This window comes from Capsicum annuum, chromosome 3 (genome assembly GCF_002878395.1).
Source record: "Capsicum annuum cultivar UCD-10X-F1 chromosome 3, UCD10Xv1.1, whole genome shotgun sequence".
Classification (NCBI taxonomy): Eukaryota; Viridiplantae; Streptophyta; class Magnoliopsida; order Solanales; family Solanaceae; genus Capsicum; species Capsicum annuum.
In genome coordinates this window covers 140,221,874-140,245,569 of record NC_061113.1, presented here as the reverse complement: position 1 = coordinate 140,245,569, position 23,696 = coordinate 140,221,874, and positions in this window count along the sequence as shown.

The following is a 23,696-nucleotide window of genomic DNA, read 5'->3' as shown; positions in this document are numbered from 1 at the left end:
CATTTTTTCATCAATGTCCTTTTTAGCCAAATTTGAATCAATGCTTGTGGATGAACTCATGGGTGTTCCATAGGCCTTTTTCTTCTCCATGCCAAACTTCTTGATGAGTCTTTCATGTATTTGGCTTGACTGCTAAAAGTGACATTGGGAGTTTGCTTGATTTGTAGCCCCAAAAAGATGTGAGCTCACCCATAAAACTCATTTCAAATTCTCCTTTCATCAAATAAGTAAAATTCTCACACATAGAGAGGTTAGAACTAACAAAAATGATATTGACAATGTAAACATTCACAGTGGGGAGATTTGAATCAAGCTTTTGAATGAACAAAGTTGTGTCAATTTTACCCCTTTGAAAATTATTATTTAGTAGAAAATTACTCAATCTCTCATACCAAGCTTTTGGGGCATGTTTGAGACCATAAATTTCTTTTGATAACTTGAAAACATGATTTGGAGATGAAGGATCTTCAAATCTAGGGGGTTGTTTTATGAAAACTTCCTTATGAATAAAACCATTTAAGAAAGCACTTTTTACGTCCATTTGATATAATTTAAAATATTTGAATGCGGCAAAAACTAGTAACATTTGTATTGATGCTAACCTATCCACAGGGGCAAAGGTTTCATTGTAATCAATACCTTCCTATTGAGAGCAGCCTTGATCTATGAGATTGACTTTATTTCTAATAACTTTGCCTTTTTCATTTGCCTTATTTTTGTAGACCCATCTGGTTCTGATTACTGAGAAGTTTCTTAGTCTTTCAACTAGTTTCCAAACTTAATTTGGTTCAAATTTTTCTAGTTCTTCCTTTATATCCTCAACCCATGATTCATCTTTAAGAGCTTCATCAGTTTTTTTGGGTCCGATTTGAGACACAAGGGAAACAAATTCTTATCTCCTTAATGATTCTTTGGTTTTCACTTTGTCTTATGGATTTCTGATGATGAGTTTATTTGGATGACTTCCATCCTAATTCAAATCTTTTAAAATGTTTGACCTCCCTGTTTTCACTGTAGGAGTCGACTCTATTAAGGGTGTAGTCGACTTATTTTGAGAGGGCTCTGGAGTTATGCCGAGATCTTCTCCTATCTGTATATTACTTGTTCTTCATCAACACTTATACTCATGGTGCGATGGTTAGATTAATCAAATACAATGTGCATAGATTCCTCAACAACCAAAGTTCTTTTATTAAAAACCCTGTAAGCACGACTAGTGGAAGAGTACCGAAGGAAAATATCTTTGTCACTTCGTGGATCAAATTTTCCTAGGGTATTCTTTCAATTATTTTGAATAAAATATTTATAGCCAATGGGATGAATGTAGCCAATGTTGGTCTTCTTTCCTCTCCAGAGTTCATAAGGTGTTTTCTTTAAAATAGTTCCGATCAGACACCTATTAATGCTATGACATACTGTACTAATTGCTTCTACCCAAAAGTGATTAGAGAGATTGTGATCTAACAACATTGTTCTAGCAGTTTCCTATATGGACTGATTCTCTTTTTCCACTACACCATTTTGTTGGGGAGATCACAGTGAAGAGAAGTTTCGAGAGTATCTATTTTGAGCACAATATTCTTCAAATGCCTTATTTTCAAATTCTCCTCTATGATCACTATGAATGTAGGTGATGAGATGCCCACTTCTCTCTGTACTTTTCTACAAAAAATCTTAAAATTTGTAAAAGCTTCATGTTTATGTGCAAGAAACATAGCCAAAGTAAATAGTGAGTAATCATCAACTATGAAATAAACATATCTTTTTCCACTAATGCTTGTGGTTTTGGTGGGACCAAATAGATCCCCATGGATTATTTGGAGAGGTCTGGTAGTAAAGAAAATATCCTTGGCTTTGAAAGATATTCTAGTCTATTTACCCAATTTGTGAGCATCACAGATATGATTCTTTTCAAACTTGAGTTCTGGCAGACCTTTCCCCAAATCAAGCCTATATAGTTTCTAAATAATGTGCATGCTGACATGCCTGAGCTTCCTGTACCACAACAAACTATCATTGTCTTGAATATCGAGGTAGGTTAGGGTGGCAACAGGGTGGCAAAGTTAGTATTATTTAAAACATAAATGTTATCAACGCATTCCTCAATAATTGAGATATTTCTTTTTTTCATGTTTAATTGAGTGCTTTTAGTTTTGAAGAGCACTTCAAACTCGACGTCACATAGTTGACTGATGCTGAGCAGGTTGTGTTTGAGATCGTCTACTACGTATACTTCAGTGAATTCACATAATGAGATGAGTCTTACTGAGCTGACTAAAATAACGTTGCCTTTGTTATTATAATCGAATCTGACTTATCCACAATCTACTTTCTTTAGGAAATAAAAATTCTCCTTCTTTCTATTCATATGTCTGGCATATCCACTGTCAGTGACCCACATTCCTTTTTTGTAGCTCTTGCGGATCTGTTCCTATAGATCAAGAAGATTAATTTTGTTTATCTACCCAAATGGTCTTGGGTCCTTCTAGGTTAGATGTGCTTTCCTTGGGCTTTCGAATCCATAAACTTTTAGGGTTATGTCTACAATTGTAGGATTTATGCCCTCTTTGTTCACAAGAAAAATAGATGATCCTCAAAAAGATAAAGAGGTCTTAGATGATTTAAATGACCTTGAGAAAAAACTCAATTCCTTTTTAAGGAGTTTATTCCTACGAAAATTGGGCTTGGGGAGCTTTTAAGAGTGTTTAATTTGGTTTTTACGTCACCAAGATCTTCATGAAGCAAGTCATTTTCAACTTGACATGCCTTAATTTCTATTTGCCAGTTTCTTCGTTCTTCTAGGACTTTTTGTTTAAAATGAACTTCAGAAATTTTCTTTTCTTGAGCAAGCTTATTATATTCATCTATCATTTTTTGAAGTTCATCAGTTAGCATATCCAGATTATACTCAAGAGTATTACAGTTATGACACTTATATGGCCTTACCTCACTAGGTCCACCTGTTACCATAAAGCACATGTTTATAACCTCTATTCTTCTTCAGTTTCATGTTTTCTCCAAGCTCAAAATTTTTAATTTTTCCTAGATGTTCTTCTTTTCAATTTAGGATATTTTTGTTTGAAGTGACCAGGCTTTCTACAGTAGTAGAAATATTCATCATTTCTTATGGAATTATTACTTTTGCCTCCTTGGGATCCTTGTTGTCTCTATCTTATGATCTGCCTTACCCCATGATTGATGAGGGTCATTCCTTTACTAATAGAATCATCTAGAATATCGTCCTCTCTAGTTGGAGCAACATTGAAAGCTGTTGGTTTCTTCTTTTCATCCTTATGAAACCTGTTAATATAATTTTTCTCATATGCAATAAGGTTACCTCGTAGTTAATCATAAGTTATGTTGTGAAGATCTCCATATTCTAGACTGGTAGTCTTGATTTCCCAAATATTTGGGAGACTTCTGACTAACTTCTGGACTAGCAAGCCGTGAGGATAGATCATCCCCAGTGATTTTAGTTCATAGACAATTTTACTGAATCTGGCAAACATTGATTCAATATCCTCATTTTTCTCCATTTTGAATAGCTTATATTCATTTACAAGAGCAGCAATTTTTGACTTCTTACTTTGGTGGTTCCTTCATAGGTAACCTCCAGTTTGTCCTACATTTCTTTTGCAGTCTCACAGATTAAGATTTTGTTGTATTCTTCTCCGCTAACTGCACACAAAAGTAAACTTATAACACGTGTTTTAGTTTGGATAGCCTCCTGTTGTTCTTTGGTAATATCAAAATTTTCAAGATATTCCATATTAATACTACTGGATTCTTTATCCTTGTTCTTTTGTTTTTCCTTGAGCCCTAGAATTGACTTAGGAACCTTTTTGATGACAATCTAGGCTTGGTAGTCATTTGATTTGACAAAGATAGTGAATTTATTTTTCCAGTATGAGAAGTGTTGTCCATTGAAGTATGGTGGTCTTGTGGAGGAGTGATCATCCTAAAGAAGAGACTAGGAATTTGGTAATTGGCCATTTAATCTTTTCCCACTCGCGGTTAGGCAATGCTATCTGTGAGACCTACTGTGATACCAATTGAAATTCAAGAGGAAAGAGGGGGTGAATTGAAATTTTATTTTGTGAGTCAACTACTAACAACTCATAGTCGACTAACTTACAGATCAAAATACTTACAACCAAATTAAACTTAAATAGTTAAGAGCAAAATAATAAAGCATAAAGTAAAAACACAAAGATTGGCACACCAATGCAGTGCCTACATCTAGTCCCCTTGGGTTTCCAGTTTCATTTAGATCGTTACAGGTTTGGTTCGAGTACATAGGAAACAAGTTCTGAAGAATTATTTTTCTCTTCAGATCTTGTGACACAACTTCAGTTGATGTTACAAAGATGATTCAATCCTATTCTTTATATAACAATTGTAAACTAACATTACAAAGCTTTTTAAGACTAAGAATGAGACACTTGGAATTTTCTCCTTAAAGTTGCATAAAGAGTGTCTGTCTTTTTGGTCTTCTCCTTTTATAGTCTTCTTCTGCTACCTTTTATAAGGAAACACGAGATATTTATTTTTAGTCAAGGATATGAATTGATTCATTGATTGAGGAATGTAGCCGAGTATAATGTCCATATTAGATACATCCATACACAGTTTTGAATCATATCCATATTAGATATGTCCGTGATATATATTTTCTTTTTGATTTTGATGCCTTGCCAACGTACTTGTGATCTTCTCTTTTTTATTGAGTTGTTCTGCCATGAATTTGGGGATTACAACCATGATTGTGGGAAGGTTGATCCTTCTTCTATTTTTGTGATGCTTGATTGATTTGCTTGCCATTCTGAGGTCCTCTATATCATTGGCGAGATATTGTATCATGATTTTCCATAATATTTCAGACTATGATGCTCCTTCCATTTATCTTCTTATGATTGATTTTACTTAGATGTTACTTGGATACTGTGTATGTCTTTCCATTCTTGATTGCCCTTCTATTTCTGAAGCCGTCTTTCTTTATCTTTCCATTATTACTAGCTGCATGGATACACTTGTGAGTTTGTCATTATTAAAACATAAAATTAGTACGCCAACATAGACTAATAGTTTCATTTTTTAAATATTCCTCCCAATAGCCCTAAACGAGTTTGGAAGCCTTTGGATCTAAACTGAGGATCCTCTAGCTTAAAAAAATGTTACAAAGTTGATGGCATTGTCAAAATTATAATTCAAGGTCATCTACTAGGAGTTTTGATTTGATACCAAATCATATACAATAAAAGCTCCAAATAGGGAAATGAGCGTAAAATCAAACAAGCTAATCGATAACTAACCCGACAGTTTTGACAAGTCATTAATGACAGATAGCCATTGTGGGAAGCCTCAAAACATTGAATGTGCAAAAAATCAAGGAAATGCCCGGGCGGGTGATAACACCCACCTATACCATGGCATGTGGTAAATGACAGTCATTGTCAATAGCTCAACTAATGTTGAGGTTGAATCCATGGGGAGTGAGTCTAGTTTTCAAAACCTATGGGTGTTAATGACATCTAAAGGTATGCTCGTACTGAAAAAAAAATAAAATACATGATTTAAAATAGGGGGGATTGCTTGTAATGTGGTTCTATCAAAATATATTCAAGTTAATAAACTAATGGTGACAATTGCGATTGAAAGCCCAATATGAGAAAGATCTTGGGATTATGTCTACGTAAGGGCAAGTTATGCATGGGAACTTGATGATTTAGTGCAAATTTTAGTTTTCAACGATATGGTACGCTAGATTGAAGGTTCTTAAGGCTATTTTATCAACAATACCTCAAGGATATCACTCACTGGCCATTTTGAGTATCTACGAGTATGTCAATTAAACTACCTAAAACCTCAATTGGCATCCCTATTATTAGGAAGATGCCAAAATATATCTAACTCTCTCTATCACCCTTATTTTTAAGATGGAGAATAGATATCAAACTATATCCATTATTGTCCACTATTACTTTGTCACCCATATCCTTTTTTTAAGGATGATATAGGTTCCAAAAGTTCACCCATATCTTTCTTTCAAGGATGATGTGAACTTTTAAGAATTAGGGGTTTTCACCTACAAACCCATTTTGGGTGTTTGGGGTTTTCACCCACAAACTCCAACTAATTAGAACAAGCAATAGAGAAACCCATCACCAACAAACTAGAATTTAAACAAATACATCACAACCCACACACAATTGTACCTTAGTTCAACATAATCATAAGAAAAGGAAGTTTAGCTACTCATAAGCTAAAGAGAAGAGATATACAAAAATTTCCAGTCATATAATCTATGGGCAATGGAAAATAACAAGAATCTTCACTTTACACTTCAATTTCACCAAGATCAAATTGGAAAATTCCAAATACAAATGTTTCCCAAAGCTCTAGGGTTCACTAAGTCTATAATTTTTCCTTTCAAACTTCAATAATGCCCAAGCGAAGGTATTTTCGTCCCTTTTTGGATTTAGGACCAGCTATGCAAAAATTTTTTATGCCCCTGATGTGATTGCACCAGCTTACCCGTAATCACCTTTAGATCATTGCGATTGAGGGAGGCTAACCAAATCTCGACTGGCCGCTATCGTGGCCCTCAAACCATCATCATAGTAACTGATCTTCATTACATGAAGGGTCTTCCAACTAGCTCAAATCCATATCTTTCTTTCTCTTCACCTCTATGCCTACAAAATATGGAAATTAGTTCATTTAACCAACAAATATGTCTCATTTATCCCTTCAAATAATAGTAGTGTGCACAAATTTTAGATGTAAATGAGTGGTAAATTCACCCCTCATCAACACCCCCAACTTAAACCTCTGCTTGTCATCAAGCAAAACTACCTCTTACTCAATGAAACAATGCAAATTTAAGCCCATTGATATAACCCAATGATCACAATAATCTCAAACTTAATTTCTACCACAAGTGGCTCTACAAACATGGGCAAAGCAATTCTCACGACACCCCTCATCATGAAATACAAACTCAAAGAGGCAAAGGACTTCAAAGAGCAATAATGTAACAATTATTAACACTCTAAATGTTACTCTCTATTGACCTCAATTCCACTATACTTCTTTTTCCTCATTATTCGGAAGATGACAATATCACCCACCTCAAGTTGTTCACTACCTCCTTACAAGAAGGAAAATCCCACACACACCACATTATCAAATATGCAACAAGGGATTCAACTGTGAAACTTTGTCTCTCACTAAAACTCTCAATGCTATTAAGTACCATAGCATAGACTTGACCTTATTTTCACTCATCACTATAATGAATACACTTGGTTAGAGATCTCGAAGGGATTTTTGAGCTTGTAATATAGATTTGGGGAAGGGTAGGATAACATTTAGGACAAAGTGGATACACCCTCCTTGAACATCTATATCACACTATTTCATACTTCTAAGTTTTTGACCATGGACCACTTCTTCTGATTTCACACTTTATATGTGCCTATTTTAGCTACCTTGATGTTCCCAACTTTTTCAAGGCATCTTTCATTTGCTTATCTCTTTTGCAATGTATGCCTTATTTTTCTTTTCATCATACCTTTCTTTTTTACTTTTTTATTGCTTAGCTTATAGGCATCCACTTACATGATGTGATAGATTTTTGTAGCACATTTAGGACTTTTTAACTTGAAATAATTGTAAGTTCTTAAGTAATTATTGGTGTTTTTAATGTTATTTCTTAAGATTTTGTAGGAAAGTCAAGATGCATGGAAATAAATAACAATGGAGCAGAAGAGCTGAAATCTGAGCAAAAAGAGTTGAAAAGATAGCTGACGACAACCGTGATAAGTCATCAGCCTTATGATAGGATATCAGCATTGGCGTCAGCCTTAACCAGGGAGTTGCAGTCTGAGAAATAGTTCTGATGACGTTGGTGAAGTGGCGTCAAAGTTGTCATAAGGCATCAAGAATAGCGTCAGCCTTAAGCAGAAAGTTAGTATGGGAAGAAGATATATGACAACATTGGTGATATGCCGTGAGATCCCTGATGCGGCGTCAACCACATTGTCAGCCTAAGATAGAACCTGAAGGCAACTGAAGACTCTCTGACGCCATCCGTGATAGGGCGTCAACTTCTTAATGAAGTGTCAGCCTGGGAATCACCTATTCTGAACAATTTTATTAATTTTGTTATTTTATTTCCTTAATTAGGATTTAGTATAAATAACATCTTTTAGTGTTTTTGATTCATTCATAATTCATCTATCAGAACAATTTTACTGGGGGTGAAAAAGGAAAGAAACTTCTCATTGAGGGTTCTTAACATTCTTGTAAACATCTTTCATTTGAAAATTGATTGTGGGTATGATTTATTACTAATTCTTGATTATGAATTCAAAGCATATTGTTGATCTCTGTATCATGAATAGCTAATTTTCTTTACTTGAGTTATGGGAACCTTGATGTGAATACTAATTTGGGTTGTGAATCTATTGTATGCCCGTAAGAAATTGATGTTGTATAAACCTTTTTTTATTTTAATGATCTTTCTTGGCTACAACTTAATAGAGTCAGTACTACAAACATCACTTTTCTGAGAGGAAAATATTTGTTAGGTTACTTCAATGAATCAATCACTTGTCCAAAATGAAAGTACTTGTCGAGCAATGTAACGATCTCTCTTAGTTGCAACTTAAAAGGTGAGCCGAAGAATATCTCTTGTTCGAGAGGAAAGTGTATGTGGGAAAAAAAAGAATGTTCATGGACTCAAAAGATTTTAATCTTTAGTTTAATGGCAAATGCCTTAACCAGGTTTGCCTACATGAGAACATAGTTGAATATGAGAACACATCCTTTAAGTTCGAGAGAATTAATGGATACACTACCTACTGAGGTTGAGTCGTACTGCGGGGTAAATTGAGATCCTGTATACTGGGAACTGAAACCATACATAATTTATGAAAAAGTGCATGATCGTGGATCGTGACCATAGAGTTTCTATGTAAGACCTGAGTGGATTTCATGATAGCCGAAGTACAAATCTTTGTATTGAGAAGAAGATGGGTTGGGAATCGTCTTCCCTTATTACTTTTCTATATATACTGGAACTACTACTAGAATCTGAGAGTTTGACTTGGTCATTTGATTTATCATCACATACTCATACTCTGTTCGACACCTGCCCATCCTACTAAACACATCAGCTGCTTCTATTTCCTCATATACTACTAATATCATATCTACACCTTCATGCTTAATTTCAAGTAAATAAACTTAAATTCTAGCTTACACTATTCAAGCCTCCTAATTTACCTTAGTAAAACTATCCCAATGAATACATAATATAATCAGACTAGACAATACTATCCCAACTTATCTACTGCTAAACTCTTGGGTCCATGCTTAAAATTCTAGGTCTATACTATCATAGGATTCTGAGAAAGGATCTAACAGCATGTCAAAAATTGGATTTGAGTTTACAAAGGAGTTCTTATGATCATAAATGAAATCTTTACAACATTGGAACATGACTGAATTGAGGGGATATTGTCTGAGCATGTGGCAAATCCCATAACTATCTCCAGGGTCTGCATGAGAAATCCCTATCTTTAGGACTTGAGCTTCATTATTTCTGTTACCTTGAAAGTAAGGTAAGGTTGACAAGAGGAGAGCCTGATATGAATCTAAATGGGTTCCTTAGAGAAACTTGCTATAGCACGATCTTGAGACATGAAAGAAGGAAAACTATTCCTAAAACATCTCATAGCCTCCTGCACATAAGTATGGTGCACAATATGCTCATGTACAAGACTCTACTTGATGCAGCTTTCAGACTTCCTAGGACACTGTTGAACCTTAGGCTCTGATACCAAGTTTGTAATGCCCCAATTTTCTGAACCGAAATGCTACACGATGCTCATGACCCAAAAGGACCACAAGCTAATCCAAGACTGATATCTGTACCTGTAAATTTCATAATATCTCATAAAATATGCAGAAACATTAACTGTAAGGCCATAAGGTTCAATACTGATTCATATCTGAAAAACATTGTATAACAATACCAAAAATAAATATAAATACTGAAGTTTGAACATCTAATCTGTCATCTAATCCGAAAGCCTTTAACTAAACTGAATAAGAAGTTCAAGGAACATGTCTCCAACTAACTCCATGAACTAAAAACCGAATCTGAAATACTATAATAAAGTAATAATAATATTGTCCTCGAATAAAGAGGAGCACTGACTGCTGAAATCTGCAATGCTACTACTGATCTAAAACTCGTGCCTCTGTACCTATGGCGTCAAATAAAACACCATAGCGTAAATGCGTCAGTACAACTGAATATACTGAGTATATGAGTGAGGTAGGATAAATGCAAAGGGTTTTATATGCATGAACAATGCTAACTGATATGAATGTGAGAATACATACATATATACGTAACTGCAACTAAACTCATGGCAATACTGACTACTGAGTTTGACTACTGACAACATGAGTTTATTGATGCTGAGATACTGAATGAGTGAGTTTACTGATATTGAGATACTGAATAACTGAGTTTACTAATATTAATATGTAATTTACTAATAAGTGAGGAACTGATACTGTATATTGAATACTGGGTGACTGATTCTATATTACTGATAAAGGAATGATTGTTTCTGATAGTTCTGATTATGAAGAACTGATTTGATTGACCATATATAACAGTCCTAAAACTGAGCTCGTGATAACATGACTACTGAGTATGAATACTGATGACATGTATTTACTGATAACATATCATGAATGATAACTAAATTCTGATAACTGATATAACTGATAACATATGTTTTGATAACTGATAGCATGAATGACTGTATCTAATATTCCTAAATCTGATGGAACTAGCTGAGTTTCATTCTGTATCTGAGTTAACTGTATCTGACAGTCCTGATATCTTGAAGAACTATCTGAGTTCTTTTACTGAGACTGATATTGAAACTGTGGGAAGTAGTTATCTAACCGACATGCCCCAAATATGCTATAATAGCTAAGCTGGGGTCCAATCTCTACCCTGATTGGAAGGGTGTCAATACCGCCCCACTGGTAAGGACAAGCTGTGAGTGACCCTCATCTGGCAGGTACTCTAATGACAATGGTGGGAACCCTTATCTGACAGGTTAAGCCACCTTATCTACCCTCAACTAATAGGTATTAATGTCTCAACCTATGCTGGCTACATAGTTTTGGAATGCAAGGACTGCTTCTAAGAATCACACCCTCTAATGGCAGGTGAGTCCCCATCCTTGGGTTTGCTCGGTGCTGAATCCTACTCCCAACTAAATGACACTCAACTGATTATACTAAACTAATTTCCTAGTTCATACTAAAGTTAACTGAATTGTTACTAATTTTTTTGTTTAACTGAACTGAACATGGACTGAGTTTATTGAGTTCCGATGACTAGCGAAATACTATTGAATTCTGTTAAATGACTAAATGCTACTGAGTTCTGTTAGCTGACTGAACTAAATTGTACTGATATTGAGATTTACTGAATTACATAGGCTGATGAAATATTATTAAGATTACGTAGATTACTGAGTACTGATTAAAACTGAACCAATACTGCCTTTACATGAGTTTTCCTGAGTCATGAGACTGACTGAAGTCTACTGAAAATGGCTTGACTGAGAGTATCATGAAAACATGACATGGCTCTAGGTATACAACTATATTTTTCAAGTAAAAGTACCCCTAGGACTCGATAGAAGGAAACTGACACTTCTTGACATTTTTGAATACATGAAAAATATCAACCATTCATAATAAAATAAGTTGGGGATTTCATGAAGTACATGGTTAACGTAATCTTGTTCATGGTAGGAATGTATCTAATCAAGATCATAATTTCATACTCTAACATCATGACATTCCAACAACATATTCATTGTACAACAATAGCATGTAAGCCATTCAAGTATGAGGTCAATGACATGAATTCACCTTTTAGGCCATATTAATTCATACATGTTTCTTGTTTCTCTTGAACATTTAATCAAACACCTTTCATGCACAACTTAGGAATAGGTGAAATCATAAAATTTTCACAAAGTATAAATCACCAAATTCATGGACTTCAACTTATATTTCAACATAGTTTCATGATTTTATATAAAGATCCTAACTTGGGAATCATTCAACACAAACAACATGATCATCAACGTCCAACTTGCAATTTCAAGAATCAATATAAAGTTCATATGAATAATATTACAAAATAAATTAGGTTTCATGATTCTTGAGATAACTCATGAAATTAAAAAATCAATTTAACATCATCAACATGAACATAATCATCCCACCACAATATATTCATGATACATAACTTAAAACTTAATTCTTGAGCTCCATGGATGAACACTATGCATACCTTAGTTCTTCACTTTATGAAGATCGATGGAGAGAATTTCTTGAAATTAAATCCCCAATTGCAAATCCTCTTCTTGCTCTTGATGAATTTTGAGAGAAATCAAGCATATGTTGCTAAATTATGCTGAATCTCGTGTTTGTGTATATACATATATAGAGGTAGGGAAGACTAAAATAACCCTGGAGAAAGAGAGAAAGATGCAACTGTCCTATGTTGTTTTTAGGCTAATAGGCTGAAGTAAATTGATCATAACTTTCTACTCTAATGTTCAAATTGGATTAAACTAATTGCACTGGAAAGAAGACTCAAAGATATTTCTATTGATATATAGAAGCTCTCACAGTTCATTTTATTTTCCTGAAATTTTTGACCTGAAATGCGCCTGGAATACGGGAGCATTTCAAACCAGTGTGTTAGTCACTAAAATGAGCCCAAAATTTTCCCGGAATGTGTCCAATACGTACTAGGGACTTTTCCCATCGCAACGCAACTTGAAAATCCAAAAATAGAGGTCGGGAAGGTCATCAAATAAATTTCCGAAGTTAGGAGGTCTAAATAAGAGTAAGTGTTGAACTTGAACACTTAGCAAAATTTTTTTCTAAGTGTTGGAATCTCTCATGGATCTTTACGAGTTGAATTTGACATGAGATTTTTATGGGGTCTTACACTAATGAAATTTCGTAGCAATCATCCAGGGTAAATTCTTTATTTCCAACTTATAAAGTTCAATATTAAATCTTCCCCACAAAAAAAATATACTAAAAAACTCCACTCTTAACAGTGATAATAAGCTCACTAAGCAATGATAAATCAAACACAAGCCCGTACTTGTGCATTATAATGATAATGATCAACCCCAAATCATATACACATTGAGGTTTTACTCTACCCATAGTATGTTTTATATGATAAGTTCTCTACCCATCTATGTCTGAAGAAATTTAATCCATAACCTATCTTAAAGACAAAACACAAGCCCAAAAACCCTCAACATGAAACCTTCCCTTTTGAGTAGTTCCAGAATATATTTAGTCTATAAAAAGTGTTTATACACAAAAATATAAGTCTATTAATACCCATAATAGAATATTTTTATTTTGGGCCCAAAGTCACCTTGAAAACCAACCAAAAAAGGATCAAAGGATAGAACTAGTATTTTAATAGAAAATTACTTTAAACATAGTTTAAGCATTTCATATCTAAAATTCTATCAAAACAGAGTTAAAATTAAGATAGAAATCATTGAAATATTACTTTTTCACTTTACCAAGAAAACCCTAAAATCTTACGTTTAAAATCCCTTGATTGAAGATAATTTTGTTATATAATCAATGGATAATGGTCAAATACAAGTTGAGAATCTTACCGAATTGAAAGATGGTTAAAATTCCCTTTAGATTCCCTTAAAAATCTGCTCCCAACCTTGAAAATGGTGAAATAGGGTTCAAGGAATAAGATGAGGCTTATACACTATTCTAGTGAATGGTGCCATAATTGTGAATGCGGCCAGTCCTTAGCATTTATAGAGACTACTGACCTGGACCAACCATGAACACAATAGAGTAGTAGTGAATGCATAGAGAAAAAATGGTGACTTAGACCCAGTTACCCTTCATGAACATGATCCCACCACTATATTTGTAAAGGACAGATATAATGGCAGGGTCATAAATGCAAAGTAGGTTTGGTGGTTATGCCAATAGCCTTGCACCAGCTGCAATGTAAGGGTACAAGTTGGACCATCGAGATTTGTTCAAGACCTATAGAAATAAATAAATAATGCTAATATGCTAATTTTGATGTGCTAGACTTAATGAAGTCGTTAGATTTATCATAAGAGATTATTATCAACAAGTTTTAGCCAGAAATCACTTTGGGCAAACAAAATTAATATCTCTCTCAAACACTAAAAAAACTCATGGCATGACCTCAAAATCCTTTCCAACCATGCTATTAACCCAAAATCAACACTCTAGAACTGAAAAAATTGATAAACTTATCATTCAAAACTTGAATCTTGCAATGTTGACCAAATTAAACTATATTAACTTAAAACATTTATAAAAGCCTTAAACTCATATGAGATACTCTCAAACACTTTGAGTATCCTGATTTCTATTATCTTAACTCATAAATACTATTCGACAACAACAGGGAAAGAAAACATAGTTAAAACATAGAGAGTTTTAAAATTTAATACAAGGGTTGTTACAGATGGATTGATCGCCATGTGAGCATGTGTAAATCCCTTTGCTTACCAATTCATTCTTTTTTTTTTTATTCCATTAAAAAATATTTCCAACATAAGTAAAACACATAATAAGTTCAAAATATCTAATAACATATATCCCACAAAACTATACTACAGATATGGGGTGATAATGTACTTAAAATATATACATTTTAGCTAAATATCACCATCTGACACTTATACTTTTGCTCGGCCTCAAGAAAATTCACTATTGACATCATGAAAAGGACATTTCTCAAGCATGCTCATTCATCAAAACTAATGATAATAGTTTATATCAATGTTTAGAACCTACTATATACATATAGACCTTTATTAAATATTTCATGCCCAGATTATTTAATATTTTAAAAATGATCTCTCCTAACATCTTAGTCTCGAAGAGTGGTTTTTATCCATTTTAATTCTTGGCTTGCTTTCCTATGCCTTCTTAAAAATCAAGTACCTCACCATATGTTATAAGTCATCCCCCCTCACTAACCAAATCAAAAAAGAAATTCACAAAAATAAAATTCTAAAGTATTTTAAAGACTCACATAAAACGAATTGACTCTCTCACACAAAGAAAAATCTTGTGTCTCCCAAGGTCATACCAAAGGCTTGACCATTGTGTAAGACTACTAATATAAGCTTTTCAAATCTAGGACTAAGTTAGACTTTCGTAGGTTTCAATGTAGGATAAGGGACGAGTACAATATATCTGAAACAATGGTGACTTAACCACCCCAAGAACTTTAATACACTATGATACTTTAATACACTACAATATCATTTTTTCAAGTGCATACATCTCATATCCTAAATTCAGTTACTCATTCTACAAAGATTTCACATAAATCCCTTTCTTTTAAATTCATCACATATAAACAGCTTCACCAGCAAAGAACAATGTCAATTCATTTTTTTCTTTTCTTTTCTTTATTTTATTCTAATTAAGTTAATAAAAATATTTTTTCTCACTTATTTTTTTAGTTCCACTCAAATGTCATCCATGTTCCTTACATGCATATTTCTAGTGTTAATTATTGAAAATCAAGTGCTTTCATAGGTAAAGGTTCAAATGGAATTGATTAAGCACAAAAGGATACACTTGTAATTTATGTACCATCGAAAAGGCTTATAGGCTCAACAAGGTTGACTAAGAATATTTTTTAGAGTTGGTTTTTGAGGTAATTTTGGACACTAAACAAAATTTTGCCAATATCGAAATCAATAACTCATATTGATAAGTAGAAACTATTTTAGATAGACTGGGTGCATTCTGAAGCTACTAAAAAAGGAAAGGATTTGTGTTAAAGGTTTTAGGCTTATGTTTTAGGCTTTAGAGGTGGGTTTGACTTAACTGTTTTCTATCTTGGTTAGGTAGATATATAATCATGTACAACATGCTATGGGATGAGCATAATCTTATTTTATAGGTTATTTAGAGTTGAGTATTATTATTATTGTGATACTTAAGTGATAAATTATGTTGACTTTGTTATTGATTAGAGAGACTATTATAATTATGATACCCAAGTGGAGGTTTATGTTAACATTATTAGCATCTTATATGGTTCTTTAATATTATATTACCTTTAGGGGCTTGAATCATGATTTTTCATGAGTTCATTTACACATTACTGAGCTGATTATTGTATGTTATTGATTTTGCTATGATCATGCATATTCATTCATCACTCATTTTACAGCTATAAGGTACTACTATAGATCTTATATTTTATTTCAATATATAATAGACAATTTTATAAAATGCCTTAGATGACAGAAGTATTAACAAGGTAAATTGATAATAATATGATTAGTATATCGATTATGAACACTCCATGGGTCCTCTCTTAGAAGATTAGGATTGGAGGGTATATGAAACAAGAGCATTAGAATACTGAATTCATATTGTATCATCAAATTTTACTACATTGCATCTCTTATATATGGATGATATTACGTTTGGATATTGTGATATGTGTTTTTGAGATTGTAGCATATATTGTTAGGAGATGTACAATTTGATCCACTATGACTCTTTTGTATGTAGGGCAGTTACCCCACTTATCGTAATATTTTTCTTATTTAGCTGTCTTCTTATCTTGGTCAGCCTATGATGCCTACTGAGTACAAGTAGACCATACTCAATCCTACTTTTTTGTACCCTTTTGAAGCAGATCCTAGTTTAAGTGATATCAGTGGATCGTGATCATGTTGCTTTATGATTTTACAGTCTTGGTGAGCTCCTCGTCCGGAGCATGTTCCCTATTTCATCTATGTTATTTATTTCATTACGTTATTTGAGAGAAATAATTTATTTGTATTATATAATAGTTTAGAGTCTCTCTTACTCATGACACTTGATTTTAGGGTTATTAGAGTTGTCCTGTCCAAATATTTTTTATTATTGTTATTCGTTTGAATTTATTTTAAAAGTCCTTAGTTTTACTTTATTATTAATCTTCTTCTTATTTCTTTCTCTATTGGTTAGGTCATTGATGTGTCATGGTTTCATGTCATTTTCGATGCTTAAAACTAGAATTTTTGCAAGTACTTGTTTCATTTTTGTTAGATATGATGGGTTTTTTTGTAGGTTTTGAAGAAAAATAGGTTTTAGATTGGAAAAGCAAAAAAAATGGAGAAATTATAGCTGAAAGGCTTCTGAAAGACCTATCTATGGGCCATAAGTAGTACTTACGTCCCCGTAGGTTGGGTCGTAAGTATAAAAATAAAGTTTTGAAGGTTAAGATTTTCTCTAAGACCTACGAAGGCCTACTTACGAGGTGTAGGTGGTATCTATGACCCCCCATAAGTACCACTCATAAGTTCAGTTCTGAAAGCTTCTGGTCTTCTCTAAGACTTATGACCCCGTAAGTAGTACCTACGACCCATAAATGGGGTCGTAGGTGGTGCCAGCTTAATTTTCCAATTTTGTTTTAGCTAGGATTTTTAGATTTTATAATTTATCCTGTAAATACCCCATTGATTTTTTTGTTATTAGTGTGAGCACTTTTCATAATTACTATATTATATTAATTCTGATTTACATTATTGATCTTGGAAATCTTGTTATTGACTTTTTGGGTTTGTTATTAATTTGAGATCTTGGTTTTTATTCTTAAGTCATTGTGAGATTATTCATATGCTTTCAATCAAGAATACTAGGGGTATTATTTCAATCATGAGCAGCTAAACCTTTTAGCTAGGATTGTGGGAACCCTAATGGAATAATAAAATAAAGGAAGTGCAAAGTCTTTTTTAATTGGTATTTATACATATATAGTGATTTTTTCGTATTGATTTCTTTCTTAGAGAATACAGAAGCTAAGAACCCGCACGTATTAGATACCAACTCAAAAGAGAGGTTGAGATTTGGAAAAGAATCTCACAATAATAATTTGAAGTTACTAGTCTTCATCCAACTAACTTGAGATTAAGAGGAGATAGTTAATATGAGATCCATGAATAGGGTTAGTAATGCAACACTCTTAAGTCCTAGTAGAGATGAGTGAAATTTACCAAAAGGTTTTGAGAGTAGTTGGTGATACATAATTTGTTAGATTATACATACAAGGCATCGGGAGAGTTTGATGATCATGATAATTCTGCAGAGTTAGGAAGTCAGAGGGGAACACAATCCTAGTATTTGACTCATATTGATTTCAACCTAACTATTCAAGACTTGTTACTACTACTACTACTACTACTACTACTACTACTACTACTACTACTACTGTTCTTGCAAAGTCCCCCCATTTACTTTCTGCACTTTCAGATTACATCAGAAAGTTTTTGATAGAGATTCATCCTATTCTCTGTGTGTTCACACCAAATTTGTTAGGTTTTATATTTGATAGTGACCGCGTTACAATTCGTAGGATGTTTAATTTTGGTGACAACAAATTTTATCACTGTTGTTGGGGAATATGGTTATGGATTAATTGATTTAGTTTGTTGAGGTGTTTGGTTTTTGGTTTATTACAATTTCATTACACCGATGTATGACCAGTACTCGGAGCCAAGGCTATCCCTTGATCCCACTTGATTTGGAGCTTGAGTAGACCCTATGACATAACTATAAGATAGTAGAACATATTATTTAAGAGATATCTGCACAAACAACTGAATGGTTATTAACTTAAGAGAATGTGAGGTTGGCTTATGACCATTGTGCAGCTTAAGAGGAAATAATAAGACATGAGGAAGAGTATCAAGAAACACTCGAGTAAGATAGAGTTAGAAGGAATAGAGTTCAACAACCCCTTTCTTATTAGTACTTACTAAGTCATGATGACACAAAAGGAGATATGGGGTATGTTGAACCAATTGAGTCAGGAGCCACCATTCCTCCCAAGTTACCACAAGGAGTGAAGTTTGATATTATGAGTGCAATAATTCAGTTGCTCAATATAAAAGGTTTGCTTCTTGGTTTACCTACTGATTATGCAAACATGCATATTATGAATTTCATAGGGATCTACACTTTATATTATATACTGGGGTTGAGTCAGGAAGTGTTGAGACTCATGTTTTTCCCGTGCTCTCTAAAAAGCAAAGCGACATTGTGGTTAGGAAAATTACCTCGTGGGTCCATTATCACTTGGAATGAGTTGATGACATAGTTTTTGGATCAATTTTTCCTTCATTCTAGCATGTTGTAGTTGAAGGATGAGATTTACAATTTTAGATAGCTGAGGCATTTTATTAGACTTTGTTGTGGTGTAAGATGAAGTTAATAAATATTACCTATCATAAGATTTTGGGGAGGAATTTTGTTGAGATATTTTGCGGAGTCTTGAATGAAAACACCAAGGCTGTTGCTAACACTATCATAGATAGAGATTTTATGAGTCTTTGGTATGATCTAGCTGAGAAAATCTTACACCGAATCTCTAAGGGTAGCATGCTCAAGAAGTAAAAAGAGGGATTGATACTTATTATATTGGTGCTTTTAATGAGCAGAGCTACTTGTATGAGATAATGGCTAAAGTGGTAGCACAGCTGAGCACTGAGCTTGTGGTACTTACTAAGTAGTTTGTATCTTTTAGATAAGAATAGGTGAATGATTTGGGTACAAAAGGTAAATCTTCTAAGCAGTAAGAGTCTAAAGCTAAGGAAAAAGCAAAGTATTTGGATAAAGAGATGACGAGTTTTTGATCTTAGGGCCAAGGGCCAAGAGCCAAGGGTCTGGTCAAGACAATTGGAATTCAAGGCATGGTAATCAAGGTTAGAGCTATTATTGGGATAGGTATATGGACTAAAGAAGTGGTGTGTATGTTCCACCAGGGAACTATGATGCTTACTTTAGGATGGAAGCATTGCTTGCTAAGTGGATTAACGGTTTAGAGAGTCAAGAAAATTTCCAAAAGGAGATTAAGGTAGATAAATTGGGATTAACCCAAAAAGTAAAATTAGATGCCACTACAATTAACCAGCTTGAGAAATAGTTTGGTCAGAAATCAGCTCCATAAAATCAGTGTCAGCCAGGCTCTCTTTCAGTACCACTATTTAATATCCAAAGAATGTCGATCATTATTTAGCTATTGCTACTCGGAGTGGTAAGGCCACTATTGATCCAGCCTTGCCTGTGATTGATGATGATAGAAATGAGTTTTAGAACAATGATGATTCCAAAAAAATAAAACCAAAAAGTTAAAAATGAATGATAAGGCATCCCAAAAGCCTATAGTTCTAAAGAAATGAGTAGAGAAGGATAACTATAAGGGTAAGAATGTCAAACTAGTCTTGAAGCCTATTCCACAACCTCTCCATCTTTTCCTCAGAGATTGAAGCAAAAATCCGAAGAAGGGATTTATAAGAAGTTTATTACTATATTGAAGGAGTTGACTGTGAGCATCTCTCTTATTGAATCTCTAGAACAAATGACTAACTATGAAAAATTTATGAAGGATTTAGTGACAAAGAAGAGAACTGCCATATATGAGGATATTGGTGGTTTCCATCATTATAGTTCGACTACATCATAATTACTTGTGCAAAAGAGAGGTGACCCTAGTGCCTTCACAATTCCTTGTATAATTGGATCATCTAGATTTACAAGATCTTTGTGTTACTTAGGTGTAAACATTAACTTGATGTTGCTGGTAGTGTTTAAGAAATTGGGCTTGAAACCTTCCAAACCAAAAATGATGTAGTTATTGATGGTAGATCGTAAGGTGAAAACCCTGTAGGCATATGTTTGATGTTTTAGTAGAGGTGTGCTACTTTATATTTTTGGCTGATTTTGTTGTCTTGGATTGTGAGGTTGATTTTGAGATGCCCAAAATTCTGGAGAGACTATTTTTGTCCATGGGTAGAGCATTGGTGTATATGAAAATAGTTTAGCTGAAGTTTATGTTGAATAATAATAAATTCATACTCAATGTTCATAGAACTATGTAACAACTAATTGACATGAGGATGGTTTCAGTAATAAACTGTATTGATGACCCTAGAGGTCAAATCCATCTACCTAGATAAAGTGTGAGTAATCAATGTACCCACATCATTCCATAATGTTAAATGAGGCACTTCTTGAGAGGAAACCCAAGATATCTTGTTATTTATGCATTTATGATAATTCGTGTTTGTGTGATTGATGTCAGATCTATTCACCTAAGTTACCACTGGTATGTTCCTACATCTTTTGCTTGGTAGCTTCCTTATGCATTAGGCATAATACATGTCTATTCAATAAGGGTGGGGATACTTATGGACTTTGATATCCTCTTGGCATTTTTGTTGTCGTCTCTCTTTTCCCCAGAGTCTGTTTTTAGTAAAGACAACATGTTAAGGTCATATAGTGTGATTTTATTTTTTGTTTTGTTTATGTTTAATTAGAAGAAAACTAAGGAACCTAAGTGTAGCCGACATGTTTTGATTTTTGTTTTTAAGTGTTTGAAAAAATGATACCCCTCTTACATAATTTAATTCAGTGAACTGTGTGATATTATTATATGTGTCACATTATGTGAATCTTATTATGGCATTATTATTACGGATAATCTAATCAAAGCATAGAATTTCATAAAGTGATAGGTAGTAGTTGGTGATATAACCCTACACCATGTGTGTGTGATATACTTACCTAGTTCCTTCTGTGCATTTAATCTAATCCCTATTAGTCGTTCCTAGGTTGTAGGATAGTTGGTTAGGACATGATCATAGGCTATTTTTGACTTAGTCAACTATTAGACTAAATAACTTTCTAAATGTGAAAGTATCCATTTGATCCTTGATTTGAGCCTACATTTACCTATTTTCTTGATTTTAACATTTCACCTTTCCAAATGATTAAAATGAACCTGTTTTTGCCTTGGTCCATCCTTGGATACTATGCACCTCTACCCAGACAAATTGCCTAAGTTAAAGATGGCTATCATAGGGGTGTGTGGAAAAAATTATGTATGTAGAAGGGTGAAAAATAAAAGTATCATGACACGAGACTACCCCTAGTCATAACACGATGCTTAGAGTTACAAGGGACCCTAAGCTAACTATAACGACCCAAATTTCTAAATCGGAATGCTACAGAGTGCTCATGAACCCAAGGGACAACAAGCTAACCCATGACTGATATTTGTACCTGTACACTGCATATATAACATAATAATGCGGAAAACAAGACCATATAGGCTATAAGGTTCAATTGAATAAAGAATCTGTCAAAACATAATATCCATATGGGTGGAAAATACCCAAAACAGCTGAAAACTGAATCAAATCTGAACATAAGTCTGAATACTTAATTTGAAAGCCTCTAAGTACTGTCTGAATAAGGAGTTGAAGGAACATGTCTCCAACTAACTCTATCTAGCAAAACTGAGCTGAAATAATAAATGAAATAAATTAATATCGCCCTCGAATGGATGAGGACTCACTGCATCTCTGTGGCTAGATGCTACTGCTGCTCTAGAGCTCGTGTCTCTGAACCAATGGTGTAACATAAAAGAAATCACCATAGCGTAAATGCGTCAGTACAACTGGAGTACTGAGTATACGAGTAAGGCAGGCTAATGCAAAAGGGTTTACATGTATGAACAATGCTAACTGACTGACTGATATGAACGTGAGAGCGTAAACATACATACATAGTAACTAAGATCGTGAGTACGTGATAGCTAAATCTGTATGCTAATACATGGTTTATTGATAACCGACATAGCTGAACTATAGTTCTGATAACATGGGCGACTGTATCTGACAGTCTTAAATCTGATGGAACTATTTGAGTTCCACACTATAACTGAATTTGACTATATCTGACAGTCCTGGTATATTGATATCTGAAGAACTATCTGAGTTATTTTACTAAGACTGAGTCTGAAACTATGAGAGGTAGTTGTTTAACTGACATGCCCCATAAATGCCATTATGGATAAGATGGGGTCTAATCTCTGCCCTGATTGGAAGGGTGTCAGTACTGCAACACTAGTAAGGAAAACATGTGATCAACCCTCATATAACAGGTAACTCTAGTGAGAACAGAGGGAACCCTCATATAACAGGTTAAGCCACCTTATCTACCCTCATATAATAGGCTATGATGTCTCAACCTATACCGGCTATATAGTTCTGGAATGTAAGGATGACTGCTAAGAATCACACCCTCATATACAGGTGAGTTCCCATCCTTGGGTTCACTCGATGCTAACTCCTACTCCCATGTGAAGAGACTGAACATGATTTAACTGACTGTACGTGAGTGGAACTTACTTAATTCTATTGACTGACGAAATATTATTGATATCTGATAACTGACTGAGACCATGAGGTTTCCTAAGTCACATCACTGATGGAATTCTACTGAATCATGGCTTGACTTTGTATATCGTGAAACATGAGATGGCTCTAGGCACACAACTATAGTTTTCGGGTAAAAATACCCCCAGGACTCGATGTAAGAAAACTGACACAACATGATTGACTTGATCATAACATTAGAGTCCATAATTCACATTATTATAAATAGAGGATATTATACATCATGTAGTTCCTCAACATATTAAGCATGGTAGGGAGTGCATAGCTATATTTCTTACGCATATTGGATATCTC